Source organism: Rhipicephalus sanguineus, chromosome 6 (genome assembly GCF_013339695.2).
Source record: "Rhipicephalus sanguineus isolate Rsan-2018 chromosome 6, BIME_Rsan_1.4, whole genome shotgun sequence".
NCBI classification, from domain to species: domain Eukaryota; kingdom Metazoa; phylum Arthropoda; class Arachnida; order Ixodida; family Ixodidae; genus Rhipicephalus; species Rhipicephalus sanguineus.
In genome coordinates, this window is record NC_051181.1 from 109272497 (window position 1) to 109291671 (window position 19175).

At 43.9% G+C, this 19175-nt stretch overlaps 1 pseudogene; it reads right to left on the bottom strand.

Moving 5' to 3' along the window:
- Positions 1-307: 307 nt before the first annotated feature.
- Positions 308-18784, bottom strand: LOC119396162 (beta-1,4-N-acetylgalactosaminyltransferase bre-4-like; annotated as a pseudogene).
- Between the last annotated feature and the right edge of the window lie 391 nt (positions 18785-19175).

Consider the following 19175-nt stretch of genomic DNA (forward strand, 5'->3'; position numbering starts at 1 on the left):
AATGACATAGAGGTTAGTAGTTTCTTGCGAACCTTTATTCAGCCTCCCAATTTCCTCAATCTGAGCAACACGGCACATGGCATTGCCGTTCCTATCAGGCGCCACACTCTGATACTTATGCTTCATGTGTGCACATGCAGAACGCACTTAGCCATTAACATGGCAGAAATGCACACGACAACCGCTAGATGGCAGCAGATTTTGTATAAGGTCTATTTAATTTGGTATCAACATTTGCTATTTGCACACAGTAATGCAAAAGAGACGGGGGCAGGGAGGGGTCACTTGAAGACAGTGGCAGTCAGTCAAGCAAGAAGTTAAACAGGCTTTATTATCATGCGAATCATTTTGTTCTCATTCGAAACAACGCAATAAATATGCAGCAGCAATTCAAAACACTTGCCTGTCATATTCTGGAAGTGTAAAAAGTATCGGAAACGACTGAGAAGGGGAATGCCTGCCAAGGCGCCCACATAAAACGAAAAAGCTAAAACACCTCCGCTTGAAATTCTTTTGCAGTTGGCAACATAGGGAACGTTTAAAAACAGTGTTGCTCGGAACATCACAGACACCGAGATTAAGCGGGACTCGACGCAACGAGGGGTCGTGCACGTTAACATCCTGTATGAACACGCAAAAACTGCAACGAGGCAAACTTTTACAGAACGGTTCTCGGTAATGTGGCACGCATTACAAAAACAACTGAAAACAGATTTTCAACAAGCAGGAATAACATGGCGGTTACGTATAAGAAATCTGTTTCGCAGCGCTTCATTAAAGTATCTAGGAGTCTGGGGCGCATCCGCAAAGAGCAGCAAACACATAATATAATCTGCGTGGTGCAGTGTGTAACTCTTGCATATATTTAAAATAAAGAGAAAAACAAACGTCTCGCAAAACAATACTGGCACTAGCACTTCGATCACGGATGCGTGCACCTCTCACTGCGTTGAGGGCAACATGGAACAAAAAAATCACATCGCAAACCTCCTTCCGTTTCCTTCGGCATTCTGACGTACGGATGACTGCCGGATGACTGTCAGGCTGTCAAATTCTGAACGGATGATGCTTGAATACGAGCACCACTCCTTCCCATGTTAGACGCACTAATTGAAAGATACTACGCTACATTACAAAAAAAAAAAACATGAATAGCAAGGGGATGTACACAACATGTCCATCTATATGGCTTAAAAGAGTTTCCACATAAAATCGTAAATAATACACAATCCAGAAACGAGAGGTGCACGTGAAGTTAACAAAAGAAGGGGCAAAAAGCACATTTTTTTCACTAACACATGGCATGGGGGTATACACCACAGGACTCCATATACGAAGGAGCGGTGCGACAATAACTGGCCGCCAACATTTGCAACGGATGCAGTGAAACGGTACAAAAGGTAGCGAACGCACAGGACATTGCCAAAGCAATGGATTGGCAGGCACCACGAGTTCGAATGTGCGAAAATCACAATAAAATACCATGCGCTTGTCTAAGAAACACTAAAATGAAAACGTGCATGACTCAAATGTGCTCTCTGCGTCACCAAAGACTGAACGCTGCGGAGGGGTTCTTTCTTTCCTCGCAGATTGACACAGTTCACAGAAACAACAAAACACGAAAGAATGTTACATGGATGGAGGTTGTAGCGTGAATTGTGAAAAAACAGTCCTATATGTGTGTGTTTGCATACTGGCCACCAAAGTCAAGTACACGGCAATCGCATGCATTTGTGACACTGAACAAGGCAGGGGAAAAAAAAGCACGAGCAGCGCTGGCGACACTGTTGATGCACGTCCATGTCTCGCGCAGAATCAACGTGCGGCGCACTCGCTCCTGCGTTTTTGGGCGTTGGTCGGGAAATTGGCGACGGAGTTTCCTCGTTGGTGGCGCACGAAATTTGCGACAGCGGTGGACTTGCGCAGAGTACGACTTGAAAGGCGGCGGCGATCTCCACGAAGGAAATGTGGAAGGATGTGCGTGGTACAGTTTGTTGAAGCAAAAGAAGGACTATGAACACTGGAGAGGTCATTTGCCTTTCAGGTCCGCTAGAATCCATGTGTAGAGTTTCTTAAACACAATGTCCAGACGCTCATAATTTACACTGTTGATGCCATCCTTTCTGTAGCGTAGCTTCCCTTTGTATAGAAGCTTGTACCTGAAAGAAAAATAAGGCCACTGATGTCGAGAACGGTTGCTGCTGCAAATGTAATTAGTCAGAAGGCAACCCTCTTCCTCGAATACTAATGCTACTAGATCCACTGGTTTGAAGATACTAAGATTGCACTTCAGTGAAACGAAGTTACATAATGAATATTGTTAATTTAAACAACCGCACAGTACACCCAGAAATCTATGACAAGATCTGTAAAGTCAAAATCACATGAGGGAAGCAGAATGTTCAAGGGGCCCTGCAGCACTTTTCTGGAAAATCATCAAATGACCTCATTATCAAGTTTATTGCCTCATGAATCAACTGCCACAAAAACTTGTAGAATCTTTCAAGTACAAGCGGAGTTACAGGAATTTGTCACCCGCTTTAAGTGCATTCTCCTTTTGTCCCAGCGAGTGCACCGAAAGCTACTCTGGTTCACGTGTTTATCTGGTTCACGTGTTTGCAGGCACATCGATTACCAATCGGCAGCATTTTCTGCTAATCAAAGAAATTAAAAATTACAGACTGATGATAATTGAAGATTGAAGACAAGGAAATTAAATTTACAGATAATTTAAACTGCCCGAATGGTCCTGGCAAAACTGTGTACTCATAGAAAAAAAAAACTACCGCCCTGCTGCTTCAAGAACACGAAAGGTCTTGCAGTCTGGTACTATGTGCATTCCACAATAAGGCATGGATGAAAACAATATAATAAGTAAACTGTTATGCATTTGTCATAGCTTTCGAGAAAAGTCAGTAGAATGCAATCCCCCTCGAATTTGATATCTCCGGTTTTGACTGTACAATCAGTCTTTAAGAACGGTAAATGCGCACTAGGGACAATGACACAAATAAGGCACACACATGCACACACATTTGTGCCTTCTTTGCGTCATTGTCTCTAGTGGCTTTCACTGTTCTTGAAAATGGACTACCAACATGCCCCGATTGCCACGGTAGTGTACAACCAGACGGGTGCCAATTGCAACCCTTGAAAGATACTCGTAGTCTGCATCTATTTACGTGTTGTGTTCCTCATCCACATCTAACTTGGCCACTCATTTCCTGAAATATGACTTGCCAGCTATCTCAAACCAGGACGGTGCTCTCTTCTTCTGTTGAAATGCATTGGGATAAGATCAACCATACTAAGTTTCACCAACACCTGAACAGCAACACCAAGCTTTGCTTAAACTGTGCCGGTCTATGTGTGCTGTGAAAATGGTAAAAAAAAAAAAGTCACAGCTTCACCGCAAGGGCGAAGCAAAGAATGCGGTAGCAACAAATTGGAATGTCACGCAATGAACGGAAAGCAACCCTTAACTTGCGGCGCGCTGGTCAAGCACAAAGGTTACATAAAGAACACACACAGGACGAGTGCAAACTAGCAACTGTCACAGCTCGACACTAGCAGCGCGCTGCTTAAACACAAAGAAGGACGCACGAAAAAGAACACACAGGTATGCACAGAACGAGGGTGACAGTCGTTACTTCTTTGTGTTTGAGCGGCACGCTGCAAGTGTCGAGTATGCACAACCAACTGCCCCTACCTTGGCTCTTCTAGCTAGAAGCTCACTCGTTTCGCAAATGCGGCCGCTGCAGCGAGCGAAGTGACCTTCGTGCACCCTGTAACTTCAACGCAAACTTTGCGGTGAAGGAACAAGACATACAAACCGCCCCCCCTCACGAGGTAAGCGCGTGCAAACAGGCGACCATGCCCTGTAGGGCAAAGTACAGGTGGTACAGGTAGGAGGCGGCGCGCGCACCACAACTTTGGTGAAAACCAAGCGGGGTAACGACCTTTAAAGCACACTCTTTGCGCCATCTCACTGGTGATAAAGCGAAAACGCTGAAGCGCCTCTGAGCTCTACGTACCCGCAGCAGTAAATGGCGCAATATAAAAAGTGTGTTGAAGGACGTATGCTCCGTGGCTGAGTTGTCTAACGCCACGCACTGCGGAGCGAGGGGTTGCAGGTTCGAATTGCCGGTCGCGCGCTTCGGAAAATATTTCTTCTGAATTATTTTTCTTTGTGGCTTTTATACATGTATACATACATATACGGGCCGTGACTGCACCGGCAATGGTGACGCCAACAGTGAAAACCAGCCGAGAGTGTCCATATAAGTATAACCTCATTACAACAGACCTTCATAGTGAATAGGATTTTGGTCTGTTGTAAAGGGAGTATGTAAAATCCAAGTACTGTTACAACAGACCTTTATGTAAACACTGAATGGGTCTGTTATAACCGGAGAGAATTAAGAGTCACAAACATGGTCTTATTTTTAACGGACGACAAAAAAAAATCGATTTTTGGAAAATTGCATTTTCAGTTTCTGTCGCCCATTTTCTATCTGATTCCAAAATATCTTCACTGAAAACTACGTAGAAATGCTATAAACGTTTTTTTTTTTTTTGTGTCTGCCGACTTGGCGAAAACTGCGGAAATAGGAAAAAAAAAAAGTTTTTCAAAATTATAGCTCGACAACGGCGCAACCGGGCACCACCATTTTGGGCTCGTCGTAAAGAGAATTTCTCCGTGTTCAAGTTCTTCGTTTCAGCTTGCTCCTCCATTCAGTAACAAGTGTACAAAAAGCACATGTTTGAAGTTCAATTCAAGGTCTTCGATTAGCTGCTTCTGCCGTGATGCTCTCTTCGGGATCGTTGTCTGCTGCTTGTGCGTCGCGAGGTCGTGGCTGTCGAAAATTGCGCTACTGTGTACACGGGTTGACGATAATTCAAAACGCTTTAGTTTGGCAGCTGCAAGCAGACTCAATCATCAGATTACGACAGCGCGCCACACTCGTCGCGAACATCGCAGACGTGCGACTGTAATAGCATTGACTCGTTGGACCCGCTGTTAGAGGTTCTTATCAGCACTTCGGAGCTTATGACGAACACCACCGCGGGACAACTCCTTGTACTCGCAATCGAGCATGACGTACTTCGAAACATCGGGCACCGCGGCCACGCACATCGCAACCGAGCTTTCTACTCGATGTAGTGGCTAGGCCTAACTCCGTTCACAGTGCCGATGTACGAGACAAATCCGAACTTTGCGGGCAAGAACATTGCGCTAGTGGACATGCGAAAGTGAAGAAGTCGCAATGTCCTTCGTCACAAGCAATGAATCGCATCGCCCGCTGGCTCCTCAGAACCGCGGATGGGCATTTTGCGCATCAGCAGCGGACCCCCCGGCCAAGCTCACCACGCAGCGACCGCTCGGAGAAGCGGTGGCAGGGGCTAGCAATTTCGCACATCAGCGTCCCAAAACGCAACGCCAAGCACGCTGCGTGCCAATTTTTTGTCGCTACAGCTAGGCATAGCTGATCATTGACAGACCGGAGATCGGCGGCCTTCATTCTTCAGTCGGTACGTCGATATCCGCGGCGTGCTGTTCCCGTCCCGAAAGTATGCTAAGCGATCTTTGAAGTCGGAAGTTATTGAATTTGGTATGTCCGTGGTAGAAAAGTCTGCTCTAAAAGAGTCCTGACCACCTTGCTGGCCTGACATTTTAGTCAATTATATCCGAATGTCCGTTGTACCAGAATCCGTTGTACCAGAAACTAAGCTCAATCAAAAGAACAGATAGGGAGATCGGCATTACACTGCAAATTGGTATGTAATATCCGAATGTCTGTAGTAAACAGATCCGTTGTAACGAGGTTAGACGGTAATTGCTATCGCAATAAGACAGCTACAAAACTGAGAATGTAGTTTCTGCATTTGTCTTGATACAGATAGAAAGCTTTTCGAAGCCACCTTTGAATCCTCAGCGTAAAGCCAAATTTCAATCGTTCTTGTAGACTTCCATACAGCAAAGATGAAAACTTCTGCTTAAACGTGCCACCAAGCCAATACAACATCAACAGCTTCTTGGCAAATACACATACAAAAAATACTGTGCTAGTAAAAACATGTCACGAAGCCAAAGGGGCTCTTCATGCATGAAACTTTATTCTCTAACCCAGCAATGCAAAAAAAAAAAAAAGAAAGGTTGTCACCTTTCTGGACTTGGCGTATCCTTAGCATGCTTCAGCATTGTGTACCTCGCAATGTTGGCAGGATACCTAGAAATCTTTAAGTGATAGTGCTGCAGCCTGCAAAAATCAAAATCAGGTAAATGTCAACAAACGAAGGTTGGATGTCACCACAATATGTACAGAGATACATGCAACGTAAAGGCATGTGTAGAAATATACTGCACACAATTGAAAACTATAAACCTACTACAAAACATGCACGCTTGAAAATCGCACATCATATACAGGACAGTGAAGTAGACCCGAGACATAATACACTAACTTGCACCTAAAGTTTAGTTAAAGTGTACAGCACAGTACATATAAATAATTAAGGAAGGTTCGCAGATACAGCACACTAGAGGCAGTGCACCAGAGGCCAGAAATATCAAGGCCATCTTGAGATGCATACGAAAAATTACAGCAGTCCTGTTAAAATAATTTGTTCATGGCTCCCCAACGATATACAAGAGTCATTGGTACACACTTTGTTTCCTGTACCAAAAGCTTTTGTTAACTTATGTCCAACTGCGTCACTGCTATTGCGTAGATTTTGAGTGCTTAGAAGCAAAGGCTTGCCAGCACAAGACTGGCAATGTGCTGGTAAATGCAGTGCAGTGTTATTGATACAAAGCTCACGATTCCATGCTCGGTGACACAGAACACACTTTCTGGTTAATATGCGCCATAATTACTCACACAAGAGTCACTTTTGTCTAACACTGATACAGGCTTACATGTATGATCATGCACAGCAAGATTTTCAGAGAGAACAATATGGAGAATCAAGAATTCCAGAACATTGCAGGTCGGAATTCTTGCTATAGCTACCACGAGCATGACCGAAGAACAAGTTATACACCTTTGTATAAATGCTCATGTTCACTACACACTGCATGAATCGCTCGAAGAGCCCAGTAAGTACACGGGGGATTGCGAAATTTTTTTTCGGAAACTACGTTTGTGGTCCAGAATACTTGAGCATAATTTAGCAAGTTTTCTGTTGCCCTGTGAAAATGATGCGTACCTTGCATCTACCGGCCACATTTTTCAAGATTACATTAAAACTGTGCATATAAGGCAGCACTAGGGCCTTCTCAAAATAATCTTTTTCCAGATTTTCAGCTACCCAAGTACCGGGTGCGACACCTAAAAGAGTCTACATGGTACAGAGGAGAGTGGCAATCGTTTTCAAGGCAAGCAACCTCATCTGTAACTGTCGAAATGAAAGCTGTTCTCACTCTTATGAACCATGTCTACCTAAGCCAGGTTTCAAACTCGCCTCAGCTAGCGGGTCGCAGTCACGAAATTTAGTCCCGCAAGGGCCGGACAAGAAAGAAGGTTGGAGCAGAAGCGGGAGGGGGGGCCTGATCAAGATGTTAGCTAACGCTGTAATTAGAAAGAAGGCCTTTCCCATATCTCATATGTGGTTCATATCTGAAGGGGATTTGACGTCAGAATTCGAGAAACGTATTGATGCTCATCTCCAAAACAACTAAAATCCGGACATGCCGATTCTGAAACAATTTTTTTCCACAGTTATGTTTCAGCACATGGTGATCACATGGGTTGCTTCACGAAAAAAAAAAAAAAATGCTTGAAACCAGTCGTGTGTGTGTATCTTACACAAATAAAGCATTATTATTATCAATAGGCGAGAAAATAATACGGGTACCACTTAGCAAAGTCATAAAACTTTATTCCTACCAAAGCACAAAATAACGGCTAAAGTACTAAACACAGTGACTTCATGCCTGGCAATGCTTAGTTGCGACGAGAGGAGAAATGCCCACAATAACTTGTGCGGAAGCGATCCTCATGGTCAATCACAGCTGTTCATCCTCGACCAGACTTGCTTACCTTCAGCAAGGAGAACAGTTTCTCACAAGAAGAGGTACTTCCAAACATGGCAATGAACCTAGCAGCCTGTCAACGTAGTGGCAGGCCGTGGAGGGCCGCGTGTTTGAGACCCCTGATCTAAGCAGTGACATATAATGCTTATTTCTCACAGATTTCAGTACGTACACAGCCAAAGGCACTCACCTATATGACATGTCGTCATCTTCACCTCCCCACCCCCAATACTCGTTCGAGAAGCCATTGACGAGCTGCATGTGCTCCTTCTTGAGGGCACTGACACCGCCAAATATCAGGGCATAAGGGAGCCTGTGAGGGTGAAAGCGAAGAAAGGAAAATTGGCTGTTATACACGATGTCCGCAGGGAAAAAGGCCTGCACAGAAAATTGCCCAGCAAGAGAGACGAAGGGGCTTTTCGCATGTAAGGCCTGCTAGTTCAGTGCACCTTTTGGGTTTTCTAGACAAGTAAATTAGACTAATACTGTGGTTCAGAAAACCGCAAATTCTTCAAATCAAACATGGGAACATGGGTTCAATATAACTGAGTTATTGATCTAACGAAGTACTGACGTTTTTATGACCTCATATCCACAGAACACCATGAACATTTTAAAAATCAATATAACATAGCACGCTTATCTGCAATTTAAATATGACAAAGTCCACTGCTGCCGCAGGCAAAGATCATGCCAATAAAGTGAAACTTGCGCCGATGCCAATGGCGATATAACTGACATGCATGCATGCTGCTTTTGTAAACGTATTTCTCAAATTGTGTACGTGCGACAAAGCGCGGTGATTGAAGCAGAGCAGCGCGTTTTTCAGCAGCGGCTGCAGGAAAAAATGTGCACCTCAAGGCACACCCTGCTTTTGGAGTGCAAAGGCAGGGTGCGCCATTGCAACACCTCTCCCTCTCTGCCTTTGGAGTGGCAGAGAGGGAGCGAATAATGCTGATACGTGCATGTGGGAACCGTGGAGCATCACTGATGGTGATATGTCGTTATTAATGGCGTGAAATAAATTAAGTTGGGCTAGCACATAGGTCACTGCCAAGTCTCAAATGTGTGCAAACAAGCAGAGCCTGTCTGCTGCCAGTCTCCACAAGGGTACCCATCCTTGCAAGGCCTTGACAAAGTAGTACACCCTTGCCACCCACTTCAGGTCCAGTGAACTTGACAGTTTGATAGCCACTTCGGGAGTCAGTTGTGTCCAGCCGTTCTTACAACATGCATCTTCATAAAACACATTACTAAAAATTTGCACCAAACAAAGAAAAACCTGTTAAAAGGGCTTCCTCGTCACGTCCCACTGCAAATTTTGGCTACATACACTGGAAATTGCAAGCAGTGTATTACATAAATAACTGCCAAATCCGTCCATTTTTGGACAATTAAGTTCAAAAAATGAAGCACTCTTGTTTCAAATGCTAAGCATGGTGAGGGGTTCTTTAAGTTAGTTCTTGGTATCTGCGGTGAATAAAACAAAAGCTTGTTTAATTGTGAAAGCTACACAGAGCCCAGACAAAAGAAAAAATTAGGGGTGTGTGAATATTCGAGTTTCGAATCAAATGAAGTAGAATCTCGTTAATTTGGCCCCCGTTAATTCAGAAATTCGGATAATTTGTCATTCCCACACCCTCCCTTCAAAAATGTTCACAGCCCTATGGCAACAAATGTCCACTAATTCGACGCAAAATTGCAAGCGCACTGCTTAATTCGGACTGGAGGCAAGCCAAAGACGGCGAAACTGAAACTGCGTCTCGGAGGCCATAATATTTATTGAATTGCATTTTCTTTGCCACACATGTGCAAACTCATGTTCTCCGAGATGGGCTCCGGCAGCAACGGTGTGCTGTCGATGCAGATCGCGGAAGCCAAGGAAAACCGCATTTTTTTTTCGAAAACTTATGAAAGGGGACGCAAGGTGGCGTTTTGGAGCAATCATCATCCTGTCATCGGCGGAGAATGGATAACAAAGAAACAAGGCCTCAGATGGATAGCGTGCGGACCTGCAGGCGTCTGTTGTGCTTTTTTCCCCCTCTTCGGTGCGTTGTGACATATCGGCGCACCGGAAGTGTCGGTGCGTGATGTGGTGGTCGGGTCATAGTGGTGGTGTGATATATCACCCTGCCGCAATGTCAGAACCGGCGAAAGTACGCCGAAGGACTGGATAAAGTTTACTAAAGGCAGTTGAACTTGACTATAGCCACTTCGGGAGTCAGTGTGTGTCCAGCCGTTCTTACAACATGCATTTCATAAAACACATTACTAAAAATTTGCACCAAACAAAGAAAAACCTGTTAAAAGGGCTTCCTCGTCAGGTCCCACTGCAAATTTTTCCGGCTGGCTCCTGTACATACACTGGAAATTGCAAGCAGTGCATTACCTAAGTAACTGCCAAATCCGTCCATTTTTGGACAGTGGAAAGAGCACGAGCTTAAGTTCAAAAAATGCTTTGTGAAGCACTCTTGTTTGTTTTCAAAGGAAATGCTAAGCATGGTGAGGGGTTGTGTTTCTTTAAGTAAGTTCTTGGTATCTGCGGTGAATAAAACAAAAAGCTTGTTTAATATGAAGCTAACAGAGCCGGGCAAAAGAAAAAATACTTATGGCTGTTCCAATACTGTGAAATATGAGGAAGTGCGTAGCTCGGGCACCCAGTGATTCCCATTCGTAGAGTTTCCACTGCTAAGTTTACCAAAAGCATCGATGACGCCGATGTTTGTGGTAAGCATGTAGGGTTTTCCGGCACGAGTGAGTCGTGTTGGGGAAATTCGCAAAGTCTGTTGTGCGACATGTGCGTACTTTTGGCTACGCTTTGCCGACTTCCTGCTGTTATGGAAGTTGAAATATGCATCATCTGCAGTGTATCACCTCAGGTTGTTTCCCCCATGAGGGGTACACTCGTGGACAACTGCTGTGGCAATGCAGTCAAGGTTACCAGAGACAAACCACGCCGTTTCGATGGTCTCGCTGCGCAAGTGGAGAAGTCCCACAAAAAATAATTTGCTCTGTTTTACCTAAGCATTTTGAAAATGTACAGTTCTTATTCTTTAGCCTCAAATGGATAATGCCACAAAATTATTAGCCAGATTATGTGAAACAGCATTTCTTTTTTGATTTTGGGTTTTTTTTATGGTTGCAGCATCCTTCACTGGCATAGATTAGCTTCCCTTCAGAAAAAAACGAAAAAAAAAAAAAATACAGCGCCTATTTTTTCTGGTAGCACGCCACTTCAATCGCTGCATAGGATTTTCCAGAAGCGTGAGAACCAAAAGCTGTCAAAACAAATGAAGTAAGTGGTCTGCATCGTGTATGCCCAAGTGAGGCTGATGCAGTCGGGGCTCTCAGTCCTTTGCGCATTTCGTTTGGTTAGCCAGCTTACCAGCGCAAGCGAACGTACTGTTGCACGGCTTGATGTGAAGTTTCTGAGTGGTACCCAGGTTTGAAGCAAATGAAGCATAAGGAATGAGTCGCCAATATGTCTGCATGCTCAGTGATCATGGTTCAACGCACTCTACCACGGAGCACGTGCGAAATAATCAAGGAGGTTAAATAAAATTTGCTGGAGTGGGAGGAGGAGCCCCTCAGCTGAAGCCGCGTGCCACAATCTTGCCATAGGCAGAAAGCGCGCCTACCGCAACGCATGCTGCAGCGGCCGCATAGATGTTCTAGCTGTCTCTGGCCGTGGTGGCGTCCCGGACGTTGTTGGATACATTGTGCGTTGCGTACGGCTCTATAAATCGAGCGAAAAGGTATCTGGGATGAAGTTTCAGTTGTAAGCAGAAACATTTCGAGCTCGATGTGAAAACTTCTCTATATGCCGGAAACACATGCTGACAGCCCGCAATCTGTCTCTAATTTCACATCTGACGGTCATTCTTCTTTCCTAACCGGTTTCGTAAGGACTCAAATGTTCGAAGCCCGCGTGTGCAGGCTGTATGACGGGATGTCTGGAAGCCAAAAGACGGCGATCGCATATGTTAGAGGCACCTTTTCGCCAAATTGTTTCGACCGAACTAGGCTGCGACCTGGGAGTTCTTCGACTAGCTGTGCTTGACGCATTTGTAAAACACTTGCAAAACCCAGTGATACACATTCTTGTGCTTGTTGATGCCACTGGTGCGGAGCGCGAATAGGAAAATAACGCACCGCTTGCTATTCATTGAAATTATATAAATAGGCGAGGTTTCTTTATCGGTTGCCCTGTTCGTGCTATAAAAGGGTAGCTCGTAACTATGAGGTTATGTAACGTCATTTGGGCAATATACAAGGACCTGTTTTTTCTTACATTCGTGCATTTTTTCGTTATATTTGTATTTGCTTTATGCAGTGCAGCGAGTAAAACCAGCAGGTCTGAACTGTGCAGTACTCTGTCCAGCTGCAGATAAGCGACCTAACCGATCGCCCAGGGGTACTCCGGCCGTTAGATGCGTTCAAATTGAAAAAAGTTGTTGAAGATGTGACAGTTGCATCACTTATACGGCAGCATTACGAAGAAATGCTTCATCTTTTCCAAGAAGAGATAAAACAGCTCAAGATGACAATTCTGCAGCAGAAAAATTGCACACTAACCAAAAAGAGCGGGCTCGATCCTCAAGCGATAATAAGGAGATCAAGGACCAAAAGCTCATGTCTGAGTAGGGCAGGGCGATGTTCACTGCAGCCTTCCCCCCCATACATACAGCAACCCTTAGGGCACGAAAAGACTAGAAAGTCACGTATTCCATCAGAGCTGCGGGCGTTTGCGTTAACGCTGCACTTCTATTCTCCATCAGCTTACGAGTAGTACGCACGAAGTTTAATCGCGCACTGTCAGCAGAGCGCATACGAGAACGGTGTACAGAATTCCATCAAAGGAAATGCTGGCATCACGGATGAGTCCCTGTCTCGAAAAAGCTAGCCCAATGCCGAACAAAAACTCTACTGTACTTTGATGTTATGACAAATGAGAAACATGTTGAGATTGTGGGCGACTAAACAGATATGCGGACCTTTGGGGACTGAATGCATGATGACAGACTATGCTCGTTGGCTTAAACTTATGACTTATGCCACTTAAAGCGTTTTTAATTGATCATTGACAGGATAAGAGAGAGCGGCCGAGCCTACGAAATAGTACGAAAAAAGCTGTATCTATTGAAATAGTGCGACTGCAAGTCTGATGCCTTGAAGCACGTCCATGCAAAGCCAAAACTATTCGTTTTGGAGATTTTGAGCTTGTCTTGAGAAAAGAGATGGCTTTCAAGCCTTGACGAATATATATCCTTCTCGATGAGCATAATCGAGTGTGTGGTGCACCCACATTTATATTCCGCTCAAAAAAAGTGGCCAAACTCAATATATGCATAAGACTCCGTCACATGACGGAAATAAACAGAAAATGAATGCCGAGAAGTGAGGTCTGCTCTTACCGAGCCCTTAATTCTTATCTGTGCTCCGCGCTTAAAATAAGACTTCAGTATTTGGATTCAGAGCGGCAGAATATGTATCTGTCAGCCGGAATCGAAACCAGTTTATCGGGAACTATTTTCAGTAACACAGAGCAGTTAGCTCCACCCCTCGTGGCTTTCACTCCATTGCCACAGAAAGTGTATAGCTGAAACGTAGGGGGAGGGGCATCCGCTCGCCGGTGAGGCGGTGGCGCCCTCTCTTGTGCGGCCACGGATCGGCCGCAGGTTTCCAAAACATCTTTAGCGCTGTGATTACTTTTTGGCTGTTATTATATCATTATAGACCTTGTTCGTTTTAACCCGGTTTTGAGCATTGGTTATGGCCTGTATTGAGCACTTTACTGTGAGCATGATCATGCCACACTGAGATGCAATGGACGGACTGACGTACCGAGCCCTAAAGTGCTCCGCAGCTTAAAATACGACTTCAGTATTTGGATTCAGAGCGGCAGAATACTAGCAACTATTTTCGCCTCACCTGTACTTCATGGTGTTCAATGGCCACCGACATATGGCGAGGCTGCTCGGGCAGGTATACAAGTTTTCTGTCGTCCTCTGGTATGAGGTCACGTCAGTGGAAGATGAAGCACTGGTAGTCGTACAACGCCAATGCCTCGAGGTAGCCCACCGTTGAAACAAGCTTGGCCGCGGTTGAACTTCCCCTGGCCAGCCTGAATGAAGGATGACAACGACATTGCGATTTTCTTTTAAATGATAAAATTCTGAGCATTGATGTGCCAAAAGTGCTGTAGTGCTTAGCGGGCATCATAATGGTATCCGATACACAATGGCCGCCTTGCAATCTGTATAGTGGAAAGTGCTGGTTAATTCCACAGTCAGCAGGAACACTTTCATTGCCTTTGCTTTGCCAATGCTTTTCTGCACTTTTGCGCACGTGGATGCAAGCTTATGTGGAGATGAAAAACTACAACACCATATTGTTTGGCCCACATTACCATAGGTTTTTTAACGTACACCTAAATCTGCGTACACAAGGCATTTCTTTTGTATCTTTTGCACAAGGCATTCATATTTTTTTTTTACTTTCAATGACTTCGGATACAATAAACCAGCTTTTCGATTTTTTTTACAGACATGAAAAAAAAAAAAGTCTGGCTCCAGTGTTGCAGAATACAAGCTGTATGTGCGAAAAGTGGCAATTTTGCATTTCTACAGTATAGCCTTTTATGATGTATTCTATAAGCCGTACAGGTAAGGAGGAAAAAGAAAATTAAATATCAGTGAAGGCTGAGGCTTCTCCTGTACTTACATCATCTGTCTGAAAAGATAAGAGCAATTGAAAGAACTTGTAGAACAACCACTATTGATTCAAAACCCACTGAATGGAACAAATTTGAAAACAATGTGTTTTAATGGAAGAAACACCGAGTTCTCTACAAGGTTGATGAAACACGTTTATTAATTTATTTGCCTTCGCTATACACTTATAAGACTGTGCAAGTTGATACTTTCCGGGATTTGAAGTGCCATAACGAAGACATGATTACGAGGTATGCTGTAGTGGGGTAACAGATTAATTTTGGCCACCTGGTGTTCTTTATATGAAAACTAAATCTAAGTACAATGAGCAGTCAGCCCTGAATTTAGATTTCCGGCCTGTTCTGAAACACGCTAACAAAATGTATTGTGCAGTTTGGCCGAATACATTCACAAACTGCTGAGAAATTCAAAGTTTTCTTAGGCCTGGTGGTCTCTAAATTTGATGCAGACTGCACACGAGTGTTCCACTTGCGTTTTGCCCCTATGTGGCCACTGAGGCTGGGAACTGAACCAGTGCCCTTGAGCTTAGCATTGAGATAATGTACCTACTAGCTACCACAGTAAGTATTGCGTTAATTAAAAAAAATCTGCGCATAGAAGGATCAGTGCACATCAGTGTACGGTACACAGAAGCTATAGCACTGAAGTTTTGCGAAAGTGCTAGGAGTGCGGATATTCGAAAATTTCAAATAACGAATCGAATAGTGGTCTATTAGATTTGGTACTCTGTTCGGTACTCGAATCAAATAGCGCATATTCCATATATTGAATACTTTTCTAATACTTTTTCGAATAATCAGCACCGACAGAAAAACTCCAAAGGAATAACACATTGCCAGAGTGAAGGATCAATTTTCTTGTACTAATTAGTGAATTGCCAGGATGCATGCACTTCATGTTTTTACAGGACTGTCGAAGCTTTACTCATCACCGGATGAAGGAATTTTTGCGTTGAATTCCAGTGTCACCGAAGCGAATGTGCCCTCAATCCACTATCACTGTCGTGAGATTCATGATGTTCATTCACGAAACATTTAAATTTTAGGTGTTAGCGTTAAGTACCACCTCAAATACTGAAGTAACTGCTGTACTCATCCTACAGTAAAAAATACCTCGAGGCTCAAAAGCTCTAATTGCTAGAGCACACGAGCTTACTTTAGTTTACATAATTGTGGTCTATCTTGTCTGTTAAATGTAACGGTAATGTTACTGTGTTAACATTTGTGAATCTTTGTCTGAAATAAAATATTGTAGAATTCTAGGCCTGTGTTAAAAGTTGTTGCCTTACTATTAGAAAACTATTGCATTAGAATATTATTCGATTCAGTATGATCGCTATTCGATTCACATTCGATTTGCTTCTACATTTCACTATTTGCACACCCCTACTTGTACCACAACTTACCTGCTCAATTACGAAGATGGTATAATCTATTTGCTGCCGGGGCAGCATTTGGTGCATGTTGTAGAGGAAGACCCTAAGGTGCTCCTCGCGGTCCCGGTATGGGACCAAGATGGCCACTCGATGCCTGGCCGTGCAGTCTTTGGGCTTGTACCGCCCGCCAGGCAGTATGTGCGGGAACTCCTTCTCCATCGTCTCAAACGATGGAGCATCCTTGAGCACTTTTAAGCGACCAACTATGGACATGGGAGGAAACAAGGACTCGTGAGTCAATGAATAGGTCAATGTGATTGCTATTATCTTTGGCTGATGCAGCGCACACGGCGCTAAGGACGAAGAATTAAGATGCACAGGACAGGCACTGACTCGCAATTAAATTTTATTGGGAAAAAAAACAAGCATATATACAGGTGACGTACATCATAACTAAAAAGCCCAAAGCAAGGAAATACAGATAAACTCTGGTATATTTTGCGAGCACTGCATAAGTACATAAATCATTATAAACATTATTTCCAATGAAACGACAGTGTTTCGGTAGGTACTGTCACAACAAGCACTGAGCTCAAATCCTACCAAGTAATAAGAGGGAGAATGGGGGATTTGAGTTATGCTCATGATTATGCTTTAATACGCTTCACTGAAAGGCAGAAAAATACTAATAGTAGAGAGAACTAATCGTCATGCAGTGAAACAATGTTATCTGCGGCTATTCCTTGAGCAGCACAACCAGTTGGGGCTTCTTGCGTAAACATAGTAGAGGGAAACAGCGCAAAAAAGCTGACGAGAATGAACTGAGGCACACAATGTAGAATATCGCAGTGGTGACTTTAAAATGCCTATTTTGCCTGTGCACAAATATTTATAGTGAACACTTCCTGTGTACCAACAAAATCGCAGGTGCAGGTGTGACCTTGTTTTTGTCAAGTATTCACTATAAATGGCTGCGCACCACTAAAATAGACATTTTGACGGAAGTTAGTGGTAAGTTTGTCCACACTGCGAGTCTCTGCTTGCCCTCATCGAGTTTTCCGAATTATTTTTTCCCGAAAAGGGGACTGTCATGCTTTTTCGAGAACAAGTAGGTCTCTAGATGAAAACTTAGAATATTTTCCTCTCTGATGGGGCTTTAAGCAACAAATCTGCAAATTCCTACTTTTCATGATATCATACAGAGAATATATCTAATGTGTGCAGAGTTTTTCAGATGAGCTTCAGACAGGCATGTTTTATATTTCAAATTAGTGGTATATTGAACTATCCTGCAACCACTTTCAAGTTTGATATATTCAGGTTTGACTGGAAACAATGCACAGTACCATCTCTATTAGGCACATGCAAGTTTCAAATAAATAAGGGCTTTCCACTACTGGCAATAGGCGTCGGGTCTTACTGTTTTTTTTTAATGTGTGTACATACTACGCTATGCGAAATTGATATCAATGACAGCCACACTCAGGATATGACCAAATGTTCAAGGCACAGCGGTAGCTTAAGATGATACACAGCAGTGCAGTATGTAGGTTTATAATGCAATACAGTCAAAAACATGAATCGCCACCAAGACGGCGCGACTCCTATGGTAAACTCTCATGTAGCTTAAAACTAGGCGAGAAAACAGTGGTGGCTGTTTTCTTCTATTCTCATGCTACCATTAAGCAATACATTTTACTGTTACTCAGTGGCGTAAATCCGGAAGAATCACAAAGGGGGACACAGATCTTGCCATGGAAGCCACTTTGTTTTTTTAAATGTAGCTTTTATTTTTATACACGAATAAAATCATGCTTTGAAATAAAAACTAGCATGGGGTCCCAGCTCGAGTAATTGCATTGTTCTATTGAGTCTTCTCTGCACCGGTCGAGTGGGAGTTGCGATTTCAATAGTCTCACATACCTGAGGGGTATGAACACAGGTGCACACATTAATATAAACAGCCATTTGAAAAAGCTGAATGTGCTATATTTAACTGTCAAGCAATTCTGATGTTTGAAAGACGAATCTCAAGAGGGGACACATTCAAGGGGTGTCCCCCCCCCCCCAGCCTGAACACAAGGGGCCTGAACACTTCGACCCTCTTCAGGCTCTTCAACATATGCCTAAATTGCAACGACAAGTTTCTTTGCATTCCAGCTCCTATTAAATGTGGTTTTCATGGCTGCGAGTCTCCCACTAAACAGCGGACTGCCACAGCTATGTGAACATTAGAGTGGGTACATCTATGCTAATGAGACAGGGCATGCAAACACGGACACAAGAGAGAAGTCAAAACACCACAAACGCCAGCGTTTGTAGTGTCTTGACTTCTCTCATGTATCCGTGTTTGCGCACCCTGTCTCCTTAACATGAATACTCACCAACAAAGCTCAGCTCTCTTATTTTAAGGAACATCTAATACTCTGAGCAGCTGCCTGAGGCAGCTGTGGAGGTTGTGCTAGGAGGGTTGGCAGTTATCTGTGCGATCCCAAGAACACCTTACAAAAAAACTTTCAAGCCGAAAGAACACTCACCTAAGTGAGGCGGCACGAGTGGACAGAGTTCCAAGGCAGGTGTACGTGCTGGTGTTATCGGGACGTGCGGAGGTGGGAAAGCTCTTATCGAAGTGCGATTTGTTCACGGAGTATGGACTGGCAGACTCTGGAAGCTGTGCGCCACCAGGAACTGGCCGGAAAATCCAAGAAAGTTCCGGGCGAGACTACCTGCATGAGTAAGTTGAAGAAAGGCCATAAGGGGGCGGATGCAGAAAATATCAGTATGAGAAACTAAGCATCAGTTACTAGCTACCCAGTAAGTCGAATCAAATCGAGTTGTGCTATAGTAACATTGCAGGAGAAACGCACAGGTTTCAAAATAGTACTTCATACAAAGAGGGTGTGCGGTATAGGTTCTACATTAGGGTTTCAGAAATGTGCACTCAAATGGAAGTTTCACTCTTCTGTGCATTTCCTTTTAGTTTAAATGCCAGCATCTGAGCCAATTATGCTCGGCAGAGTTGATGTATGTG